Here is a 12548-nt window from a genome sequence, read left to right on the forward strand (position 1 = left end):
CCATTAGTTTTGGTATTGCTGATTCCATAAGATACTGGTCGATCTTTCCTTTGATCGGGGGTTTACTTTTTATGTTATAGAGAGAGCTATAATATTCTTGAAACTCTTTCGCTATATCCTTTGGTTTAAAAACTTTCTGTTTCTTTAATGGTTTGATACATGGGATATAGTTACTCGTCTTCTGTTCACGTAATAATCTAGCCAATCCCTTCCCACACTTATCTCCTGATTCGTATGCATACTTTTTACACCTCTGTATTGCTGCTTGAGCTTTATAGTACAAAAGATCTGTAATTTCCCTTCTTTTCCTCACCACCTCTTCCTCTCCTGTTGTAAATCCTGCCTGCTTATGTCTACTCTCCAACATGGCCAATTCCTCCAGTAACTTTTTCAGTTTTTCCGTACGTTCCCTTTTTATTCTAGACCCATGTTTAATTAGAACCCCTCTAATGACCACCTTATGTGCTTCCCAGATAATTCGGGGATCGCACTCCGGGGTATCGTTGGTATTAAAGTAACATTCCAATTCTTTAATTACCTCTTCTAGAGTTTTTTTGTCTTGCAATAGACTTTCATTTAGTCTCCACTGGTTAGATCTAGTCTGTCTATAATCTTGTATCTCATATTCCAGAAAAATCGGGGCATGGTCTGACCATGTAATAGATCCTATTTTAGCTGATCGTACTGAGTGTAATTGGGCATGTGGGATAAGAAAAAGATCTATTCGAGAGTAGGTTTTATGTGGTGAAGAGTAGAATGTATAGTCTTTTTCTTTGTTATGTAGCAATCTCCATATATCAGTCAACTGGTTTTTAAATAGAGTTTGGTTGAGACGATTTCTAACCCCACAAGAGATAGATGACTTTCCCGTTGATGTATCCATCTTGGGATCTAGCGGAATGTTCAAGTCCCCTCCCAGTATCAGGTGACCTTCTGAGAAGTCTTGAAGACGTTTAATCGTTTTACCCAGGAAAGTTTCCTGTTGCTCGTTCGGTGCATATACGTTGGCAAATGTTACCCCTATTCCTCCTATTTTACCTTTCACAAATAGATATCTCCCTTTCGTGTCTCTCATCATATCCGTGTATGTCCACTTAATTCTCCCTCCTATAAGGATAGATACCCCTTTTGACTTTGACTCTTGATTTGTAGCGTGATATACAGTTGGGTAAAACCTGTTTTTTAAGATCGGGGTTTTATCTTCTCTGAAGTGGGTTTCCTGTATATATGCCATGTCTACCCTTAGTCTTTGCAGGTCATGCATAAGGACCCTCCTTTTTTCTGGTGAGTTCAATCCTTTTACGTTCAGTGACAGAATATTTAAAGCCTCCATCTCAATTCCCTTTAGTCGTATTGGGGAGGAGATGGGCGGGAGGGGGGAATGGGAGAGAGGGAAAAGGGAGAGAAGAAAAAAAAAAAAAAAGAATAGGATCAAACTCTAATATTTAGCAATCTGCTAATTAACACTCACCGTATACACGGTATTTGAGCGTCAGCCTATGGTTAGGGGCGTGTACCCCAGGTAGAACCCGTGCCCCCCTGCGTCCCAACCCCCTCAAAGAGCCTGTCCACACCATAAAGCTGAACCGGTATCCGAGGGCCTCTGAACACAGGCGTGCGCGAGTATTCCTCCCCAGGAGGGAGACAAAAAAGAGAGAGAGAAAATAAAAGTTCAGCACAAAACAGCAGTTCCCCTGGCTCTAAACCAAAAAACAAGAAAAAAGAGAGCGGAACCACTATTCAGGCTAGCCACAGAATAGAAAAAAAAAAAGGGAGAGAGCTTGGAGCTGGGCCTCTCCACGGTACCCTTCTAGACTCCTTAAAACAGAAACAATAGTCATAATGCACTATGTTGCACTTTGTTACTCTATATTCCTCGCTTCATCTGAGAAAGAGAAGAAAAAAAGAGAAGAGAGAAAAAGAAAAAAACAGAAAAAAGAAGGATACTGAAAGGAGTACTGAGGGGCCGGCTCCCATATCCTCATTCTAATGAAAAAAAAAAAAAAAAAGAAAAGAGAGGAAAATAAACCCATTTTCCTTACATGTCATCATGCCCGGGTGCCATATAGAGACAGTACAAGATGGGGGTCAGCAAGATTCACAAAAGAGCATGAGAGCTATCACCAACCAAACATTCAAATAGTAATCCTTACATTCACTTTGCTCTCTGCTACATCATCCCCTCCTTTACATGTTCTGCCTTTACCCCCCTCCCCCTATCCCCTTACTAGTACATTAGTATGTTTAACTTATGGGATATATATTTAAATAAATTTACATTTACATACATTTATATACATTTATGCATACATTTAATATGCGCTCATATACATGTCCCATTTTCCCCCTCTTCCCCCACTCCCCCTTCTAATCGAATGGGATAGACAAAATGATATGGTTACCGCGTAAAACAGACAGAAAAAATAGATAAAAAGAAACGAGAAGAAAAGGGGGGGGGACTTTTCCTTTTTCTTTCCCCCTCCCAACTGAGTCTTAACTTCCATGTGATCATTACAGGTAGGTGGCTTATCGGGGATTGTGTATATATTGTGTATATATATTGTATATATTTACGCCTTAACGCGCAAACACATACGCCTACCTATACCGCATACAAGGGGAAAGAAAAGGGGGAGGGGAAGAGGAAGAGAGAGGAAGAGAAAAAAAAAAAAAAAAACCTTTCTAGAGAAAGAGTGCTGTGTCCTCTAAAAAAAGCCACATCCCACTAGCCCTTATTCGTGGCCCCCAATTCGGGTGTATACATTCCTGTGTAGTATTCCGTTAGTGCAGGTGAGAAAAGAAAAAAAAAAAAAAAAAAAAGGGGGTGGAACCTTCGCGATTGGGCCCACAATCAGACCCCCCCACCTTGTGCCCCACAGCGGCAGCCCATTGTGGCCTATTGTGGCCTATTGTGCCCTTAATGTGACCTATTTGTGTCTAATGTTGGTGTTTATAATCTGTGTGCGACTTTCCTGTTGTATTGTGCGTTATGTGCATTATGTGCTGTGTGTGTCTGTGTCTTAATAGTAGAGTGTATTAGAGTGTATTAAGTGTATTTAGTTATTAGTTATTAATGCCATTATTGTTGTATTGCTACTGACCCTAGTAGCAGAACCAGTGCCTTACAAACTGAGAAAAAAAAAAAAGGGGAAAACCCCTAAAAAAAAGAAAAAAAATGGGAGTGAGTAAAAAAAAAAAAAAAAGTATATAATCCTCTATGCTCCCCCCTCTCCGTCCGCCCACCTACTACCACCTTTACTCCCCCCCTTAACCTGCCCTTAATATGCCCTCTTTGTTCTATCCCTTGTTCACATAATTTCACCAGCCCCCACCCTCTGTATATTTAACACTTGAGTTATTTATTACACCCCAGTTGGAAAAGTTTTAGTCCTTTTAGTCCATTTAGTCCTTTTTCTTGTCCGCCACGATAATTCTACTTCAAGGTACTAAGGATAGGATCCCCTTTTCTTTCAACTCCTGTCGACCAGTCCCTCCTCACCCTAACCCCTCCCCCTCCAGAAAAAATATATATAGATATGTAAAAAGGAAAAAAGAAGGGGGGGGCATAGGGAGCCAGGGTCATGTATGAAGTACCTCCGGGAAAGGGAGCAAAAAAAAAAAAAGGAATTAAAAATAATAGGTTGTAGGGTAATTTAATCCCGGCCCCCTGTTTTCCCAACTAACTCATTAACTCCTCATTTACTCCTTCCAGCCCCGCTGTTCATTATCTCTTCTTCTTTTCTTCTGTAGGTCTGGGCTTTTACTCTACCTGCCCAATTACAGGGTCACCTTGTCTGCTGGTGTCCTCTTGGGTATAAGTCTGTGGGGGTTTTCCTTGTCTGTGTCCTGGCCTTGTTGGGGGTCTTCCTCTATTCCCCATGTACGACATAGGGAATAGCCAGTTTGGTATCTGAATAGGTGGTATTTCCATAAACAGGAACAGATCTGGTAGTTCCAGGGGAGTTCTAAGCGTGAACGCAGCCCCAGGCTTACGGAACGTTACATTTAGAGGATATCCCCACCTATATGTGAACCCATTTTCTCTAGCCAAATCTAGCAATGGACGCAAACATGCTCTTCTCTGAAGCGTAGCGCGAGACACGTCCGGGAGGATTTTAATATGCGCCTCCTCATACACCACATCCCGCATGTCCCATGTCATCCTAAGGATCATTTCTTTTTGTTGGTACCTGTGTAACCGGCAGATTATGTCTCTTGGCCTTTCTAAGTTTAAGGATTTCGGGCCAGGGGTTCTATGGGCCCTCTCAATTTCAATCTCCTTTTGCGGGATTTTCAATATCATTTCAAAAATAGACCTAATTTTCATATCCAAGTCCTCACTTATGTTTCTTAACTAAACGCTAAAATCGCAGCAAAACTGGCATTTCTAAATGTGTGTGTGTGTTGGAGGATATCATGTTGAGACATAGCACCAATATGACATTCGGGCCTCCACTGGAAGATTTTTTTTTGTTTTCCCAACGGACCCCCATGAATTTTTATTCACTAGCCCTGGTATTTCAAGGATCTGTGCTGTGCTGAATATATATATATATATATATATATATATATATATATATATATATATATATATATATATATATATATATTTATTTATTACACACACATACACACTTAGAAAAAAAATAAAACATGGGATCACGTGTATTTCATAAAACTAGGAAAAAAGAGAAGAACGGAGGGCGCACCGACCTAGTGTGATACTGCTAAAATGAATTTATTCAAATGTTAAAATCAATCATTGTACTCACAATGTGAAGATTAAAATCAGGCATTCAAAGACAGTGCAGCAGAAATCCAGCAACATGAGTGTTGTGAGTACAATGATTGATTTTAACATTTGAATAAATTCAATTTAGCAGTTTCACACTACCGTATTTTCCGGCGTATAAGACGACCCGGCGTATAAGACGACCCCCTAATTTTCCAGGAAAAATTTTGATTTTGGGATATACTCACTGTATAAGACTACCCCCTTCTTACTGTCTTTCTGGAAGCTGAGGGGTAGCCAGAACTGCTGACAGAAACAGGCTTTTTCAAATCTCACTGTGCCATTACATTACATGCCCAGACTGTGCCATTACATTACATGCCCAGACTGTGCCATTGTGCCATTACATGCCCCCACATTGCCATCACTTGCCCCTCACATTGCCATTGTGCCATCACTTGCCCCCACTGTGCCTGAACTTGTTGCCCCCCCAGTGCAATAACACTCACTTTTTCCCCCAGCGCTGACAGTGTCCCATGCTGCGATCGCGATCGTGAAGGATTTCAAAGCCGCGCCTTCACTGCAGAGTGTTCTGTGATAGGATGAACAAAAATCTTCCCAGCAGCGCCTCTGTTATGTTTCCCGCCTATCACGGACGTCTTCTCATCTCGTCCGAGGATGAGAAGGCATCTGTGATAGGAGGAACAAAGAACAGAGGCGCTGCTGGGAAGATTTTTGTTCATCCTATCACAGAACACTCTGCAGTGAAGGCGCGGCTTTGAAATCCTTCACGATCGCGATCGCAGCATGGGAGACTGTCAGCGCTGGGGGAAAAAAGTGAGTACTGAGACTGTACCCGGCGTATAAGACGACCCCCGACTTTGGATGCATTTTTTTGCATCCAGAAAGTCGTCTTATACGCCGGAAAATACGGTAGGTCAGTGCGCCTCCGTTCTTCTCTTTTTTCCTAGTTTTATGAATTCCCACGATTCTGAGGAGGGCTGCAAGATTCTAGAAGATAGCTTTTAAATTGAACTACACTACTCCGTAGCACCTCCTGAAAATACCGGAGCGCAGGAGACTTGTCTTTATCACGTGTATTTGCCATCACAACCCAGATTTTTGAAATACTGCAACATTGTGCTCAAAGGTCACACCATTTAAAATACAGTGCACATGTTCTGCTATGAGAACGAGGAACGTATCATTAGTAGTATTTCAAGGATCTGTGCGGTGATGAATGATCAACAATGTTGCAGGTGAAATTGTGATCTCCAGAGGTAATAGTGCTTACCTGCGATCCCATTCATCGGCCGTGTCCAGGACAGCAATACTAAAGCACTTTACAACAGTACATTTGAAATACAATTCAATACAGGAGGAATGAGAGGATCCTGCTCATTACAGCTTACAATCTTTTTTTTTAAATGAGAAAACAGATTGCAATATTTAATACAGCTTACAATCTTGTAAAAAAAAAAATTAATTAAGTAATTCTTTATTATTAACTTACAATGTTTTCTTTTTCTACGTCAGTACTTAAAAAAAGCTTAATGGGGGGGGGGGGGGGGGGGGGGGGGGGGGTGCATGCATGTAACCATACAAGATCATAAAACAGATGTAAGAAACGTAGTGAGGCAAAATGTTTTTTTTTCCCCTCCGGGAATACCTGCAACTTGAGTTACACATTTTTAATCAGTCAATAGGCGTAAAATTACTATGTATTAACATCTCTCTTCTTGCGTGTCATTGTCTTTGCAATAAAAGAAAATGCCTTTCTTTGGTTTGTGGAGGCATGCGTCCAGTGATTTTCAGCATAGCATTGTTCAACCACGCTATGTGGCACGCTCTGGTTTTGTTGATGTATTTCTCTCACACGTGGCATGCCCCTGTGGTTTGTGTAATTTGAATCCCATAGAGTTGATTCCTTATAAAAGAAAGAGAGTAAACAGTTGAATCTGACTTCTAGGATGCCTTAACAATTTGTGAATATGAATTCTTGGAGGTCGGGGGCAAGATCCCCTCTAGCATGGCTACAGTGCCTTGCGAAAGTATTCGGCCCCCTTGAACTTTGCGACCTTTTGCCACATTTCAGGCTTCAAACATAAAGATATAAAACTGTATTTTGTTTTTTTAAGAATTAACAACAAGTGGGACACAATCATGAAGTGGAACGAAATTTATTGGATATTTCCAACTTTTTTTACAAATAAAAGACTGAAAAATTGGGCGTGCAAAATTATTCAGTCCCTTTACTTTCAGTGCAGCAAACTCCCTCCAGAAGTTCAGTGAGGATCTCTGAATGATCCAATGTTGACCTAAATGACTAATGATGATAAATAGAATCCACCTGTGTGCAATCAAGTCTCCGTATAAATGCACCTGCACTGTGATAGTCTCAGAGGTCCGTTTAAAGCGCAGAGAGCATCATGAAGAACAAGGAACACACCAGGCAGGTCCGAGATACTGTTGTGGAGAAGTTTAAAGCCGGATTTGGATACAAAAAGATTTCCCAAGCTTTAAACATCCCAAGGAGCACTGTGCAAGCGATAATATTGAAATGGAAGGAGTGTCAGACCACTGCAAATCTACAAAGACCTAGCCGTCCCTCTAAACTTTCAGCTCATACAAGGAGAAGACTGATCAGAGATGCAGCCAAGAGGCCCATGATCACTCTAGATGAACTGCAGAGATCTACAGCTGAGGTGGGAGACTCTGTCCATAGGACAACAATCAGTCGTATACTGCACAAATCTGGCCTTTATGGAAGAGTGGCAAGAAGAAAGCCATTTCTTAAAGATATCCATAAAAAGTGTCATTTAAAGTTTGCCACAAGCCACCTGGGAGACGCACCAAACATGTGGAAGAAGGTGCTCTGGTCAGATGAAACCAAAATCCAACTTTTTGGCAACAATGCAAAACGTTATGTTTGGCGTAAAAGCAACACAGCTCATCACCCTGAACACACCATCCCCACTGTCAAACATGGTGGTGGCAGCATCATGGTTTGGGCCTGCTTTTCTTCAGCAGGGACAGGGAAGATGGTTAAAATTGATGGGAAGATGGATAGAGACAAATACAGGACCATTCTGGAAGAAAACCTGATGGAGTCTGCAAAAGACCTGAGACTGGGACGGAGATTTGTCTTCCAACAAGACTAAGATCCAAAACATAAAGCAAAATATAACACCTGGATATGTTTATTTGTGAACCATTCCATTGTAGAATGGCCAAGTCAAAGTCCAGACCTGAAGCCAATCGAGAATCTGTGGAAAGAACTGAAAACTGCTGTTCACAAATGCTCTCCATTCAACCTCACTGAGCTCGAGCTGTTTTGCAAGGAGGAATGGGAAAAAATTTCAGTCTCTCCATGTGCAAAACTGATAGAGACATACCCCAAGCGACTTACAGCTGTAATCGCAGCAAAAGGTATTAACTTAAGGGGGCTGAATAATTTTGCATGCCCAATTTTTCCATTTTTTTTTTGATAAAAAAGTTTGAAATATCCAAGAAATTTCGTTCCACTTCATGATTGTGTCCCACTTTTTGTTGATTTTTCAAAAAAAATTACAGTTTTATATCTTTATGTTTGAAGCCTGAAATATGGCAAAAAGTCGCAAAGTTCAAGGGGGCCGAATACTTTCGCAAGGCACTGTAAATGATGGACCGAGTCACTGTCTTATTTGCATACTAAGAGGGTGGCCCTGAGGATGCAAATATGGGTGAAACAGCACCACATCCCACAATGAATGTCAAAAATTGTATTTTAACGTTATGGACACGAAAATACACAGATATATTACATATATATATATATATATATATATATATATATATATATATATATATATATATATATATATATATATATATATATATATATATATATATATATATATATATATATATATATATATATATGCTTTTACTACTACTTTATGCCAAAAATAACAGGGTTAATTTGATCTGAAATCTGTAAAAAGGTCAGGGGCCCACTCACATGGCCATAAACATAAATAAATAATAATAATAAAAAAAACACACCAACTGTACTAATAAGGCAAGGTCAACAGGATGGGGAGATGCAGCCATAAGAGGGAGAAAGGGGAACCACCCAAGAATACCAATGGAGAGGCAACAGAACACCAAAATATGGGCTGGAATTCAAGTCACTAAAGTGGGTGGGGGTGCAGGAAAACGAGTCGCTGCAAAGACATGGAGCTAGACTGTTAACTACGACTGGCAAATACCAACATTGAAATGACAGACGCTGCCACCTGCTAAAGTAGGCCGCAAAGCCACAGCCTAAACGTGCTCTGAGCCCACCCGTGAGAGATCGGACACAGTACACTGGCCATCGAAAGGTGCCCTAGAGCAGGGGTCGTCAAACCCTGTCCTCAGGGCCCGATAACAGGACAGATTTTAAGTATTACCTTGGAGAGATGCAGACTAGAATAATTCAATCAATGCCGGGAAGGAAGACCACCAACCTGAGCCCCACCGGCAATGTGAATGCCGCAGCCTACAAAGAGTACAAACAGCCAGTCCGGATCCAAAGAGAGAGAGAGAGAGAGAGAGAGAGAGAGAGAGAGAGAGAGAGAGAGAGAGAGAGAGAGAGAGAGAGAGAGAGAGAGAGAGAGAGAGAGAGAGAGAAAGAGAGAGAGAGAGAAAGAAAGAAAGAGAGAGAGAGAGAGAGAGAGAGAGAGAAAGAGAGAAAGAGAGAAAGAGAGAAAGAGAGAAAGAGAGAAAGAGAGAAAGAGAGAAAGGGAGAAAGGGAGAAAGGGAGAAAGGGAGAAAGGGAGAAAGGGAGAAAGGGAGAAAGGGGTTTAAAAAAACATGGGCACCGACCAGCCAGACACATCTCTCCATCAACTAAGGAGGAGGGCGACAATAGTAAAAAAAATAGATAAAGGGAGTAGGCGACTGAGCAGACACCAAAACCAACACAAAACCTATGACACTCTGGGTTATATACATTGAGACTGAGGTCCACTCGACCGACAGAAGGGGAGAGGAGGGAGAGCATGGACGTAGATAGCCATTGACTGAAGGGTAGCGGGGATCTCGCAGAGCCCACCACCCCAGGGGAGTAACCACAGCCTGCCAGGTGGGAGGAACATACATAACAGTCCACCAGAGGTAGCAGAAGGGCAGTCTGTTGGCCAGTCAAAACCCTGTTACAAAGAAGAAAGATGAACAGTCCTATGCATGCCCATGAAACATTTAACTCACTGGCCCCATCACCCAGACCGGTTGTAGATTGAAAATCTCCACAGGGACAATCCAATGAACGAAAAGGCAGACCTAGTGCTCATAGGCACAGCAGACCTAAAAATCTGTCCTAAAAATGCTGAGGGCGCTGTGTTCCTTTTTTTTTTTTTTTTTTCTGCCTAGAGTCCTACTTAGGTTTGCCTTCTCATGCCTCGTAACCCAAACATATAGGATCTACACATGCTCTGAGGCTAATTTGATGCAGGTAAGGCACAGAGTCAGATTAACTACCAACTTAATCACCCACTGAACCTGTCACATTAATAGACGTTTGTGTTTAAAAGGGACTAGTTGGCAATTCTATTACTACTCCCGAGGGCAGTGCTGTAACCCTACGTTCAAGAAGAGCAGTGTTCATAAATGAAAGGTAGGTTACCTTGGAGCTACCACCTTGAAATAAAAACAAATTGATCACATACTCAACTTGCACGATCATCACGGTTTATGGCCCACTCCTTGGCCTTGTCTCGAAGTTTCACACAAATCAACTGCCAGCAGACTTGTATGCAGGTTCTGGTGTCCTGCCAATGCCTTTAAATAGCCTGAAAGAAAAAAAAAAAACGATACATTGAAGTACCTCAATAGTGGTCACACTGTAACAGTTACCCATGCTCCCACAGTTGAATTGTATGTTTAATCTGCTAGTGTGGCTATACAATACAATGCCAAATGTCAATACTCTACTATTCCTAAAAAAAAACACGCATGCATTGAAAATGAGGTCGCAGTGAAATAAGCCCCCGTGTCGCAACCCCCAGCAAGAAAAAAAGGAAAAGAAACACACAGCTTCCACATGGTAGGTTGCTGATGTAGAACCAAAGCATGAAGTCAGAGTCACGGTATATTGAACTGCCCCACGCAAAGGCAAAATCTAACACAGGCATAGCCTGGACTCTATATACTAAATAGGCATGTGCACAGCAAAAATTTTCGTTTATTTCTGTTTCGTTTCTGTTCGTTTATCGTGATTCGTAGCGAGTCGTAATTTCGTAAGACGTTAGTTATCGTATTCGTACTCTTTAGTATTTTCGTAACACTTTTTTTTCCGTTTCCGTTTTTTTCTGTTAAGTTTAATTTTCGGTGATTCAAAATTAGTATTTTCGTTAAATGTTGTATTCTGCCTCGTTCGTATTTTTAGAATGAATTTATTCGTTTATTCGTTTTTACGTTGGTTTATTTTTCGTTGTTTTTATATTCGTATTTACATTTAGTTTCCCATCATGCCGCATTCTTATTTTCGGAAGAAATAGATCTTCGTTGTTTTATCATCATTCGTATTTTTCGTGTCTTGTTTCATTCGATTATAAAAACGTGCTTTAGTAGATTTTAGTGCATTCGTAATTCAGTTAAAATACATTTTACGTTAATTCGACACACTATTCGTCGTAATTTTGTAAATCTAACTTTACTGCGATAGACTACTTGACGGTCTTACTTATTATTACTTTCGTAAGATTGTTATTGGGCCTTATTTCGTTATTTTACGCAATGTGTCAGAATTGCGCTCCGCTAACGCTACTAATGTGTTTTGTAAATCATTCGTACTTTCGTAAGTACATCGCAGCAAATCGTAACCATTCGGAAATCTCATACTTTACTTTCGTTTTCGATGCGCGGTTATAGCCTCCGCCCCTGGACTCCATTTTGAGAGGGTGTATGAGTGCGTGGTTTGGCGAGGGAGGAACAGAGAGCAGGGCAGAGGTGGGCTTGTCAAATTTCTACTTGTTTTTGTGTGGTGGTTTCACTGGTTTGCTATCTTTTGGGCAATTAAAGTCATGTATAGGAGTGAGAATGGACATGTGAGTGTTGAGAGTGAGAATGTTGGTGTTAGTCAGTGTGTTGATGTGAGACTTGTTGGTGTGACTGAGAGTGGAGTGGAGGAGAGGTGTGGAGCAGAGGAGAGGCGTGGAGGGAAGAGGAGGCGTGGAGGAGAGGAGCGTAGTGGAGGAAAGGCATGGAGGGGAGGAGAGGAGTGGAGTGAAGCCGAGGCATGGAAGGGAGTGTGGAGGTGTAGTGGAGCGGGAGCATGGCCAAGAAAGGAGACATGTGGCCCCTCCTATGTCAGATAGTGCGGACTCAGATGTGCAGCAGAACAAGCAAACCAAGAGACAGAAATCAAGGCGACCCGTATATACCAAAGAGGAGAATGCTGCCTTGGTTGCTGCAGTATCAAAAGAAAAAGTGACACTCTTCTGCCAATCCGTGCCAGCATCTGAGAAGTCAGCAGCCTGGGAACGAGTCCGGAACTCCGTCAATGCGGTCTCCAAGTTTCACAGGCCCACCACTGGTGTCAGACACAGGTAATTAATATTAAAATATTCTTTCACTTTTAGAACACACAGGTGTAAAAAATACACAGTTTTGTAGTCAATAACAAAAAAGTAACAGTTCAACGTAACAAAAAAAACGAAGTTACTTACTGGTAACGTTCATTCCCGGAGTCTTACAGGACAGCCACCTGAGAGACCTTGTCTCCTCCCCTCTATTGGAAATACCGTGCCAGCCTATAAATTTCCTCCTCCCCTGCTGGTCCTCAGTTCCTTTG

The 12548-nt window shown here is 41.6% G+C and overlaps 1 long non-coding RNA gene across 1 annotated transcript; it reads right to left on the bottom strand.

The window, feature by feature from the left end:
• Positions 1–6377: 6377 nt before the first annotated feature.
• LOC120919239 lies at positions 6378–12348 on the bottom strand. The gene is made up of 3 exons (XR_005744538.1): positions 12139–12348; positions 10380–10545; positions 6378–6659 (listed from the first exon to the last, which is right to left on the bottom strand). It is a non-coding gene; the product is annotated as an uncharacterized LOC120919239 (long non-coding RNA).
• Between the last annotated feature and the right edge of the window lie 200 nt (positions 12349–12548).

Source organism: Rana temporaria, chromosome 12 (assembly GCF_905171775.1).
Source record: "Rana temporaria chromosome 12, aRanTem1.1, whole genome shotgun sequence".
Lineage (NCBI taxonomy): Eukaryota > Metazoa > Chordata > Amphibia > Anura > Ranidae > Rana > Rana temporaria.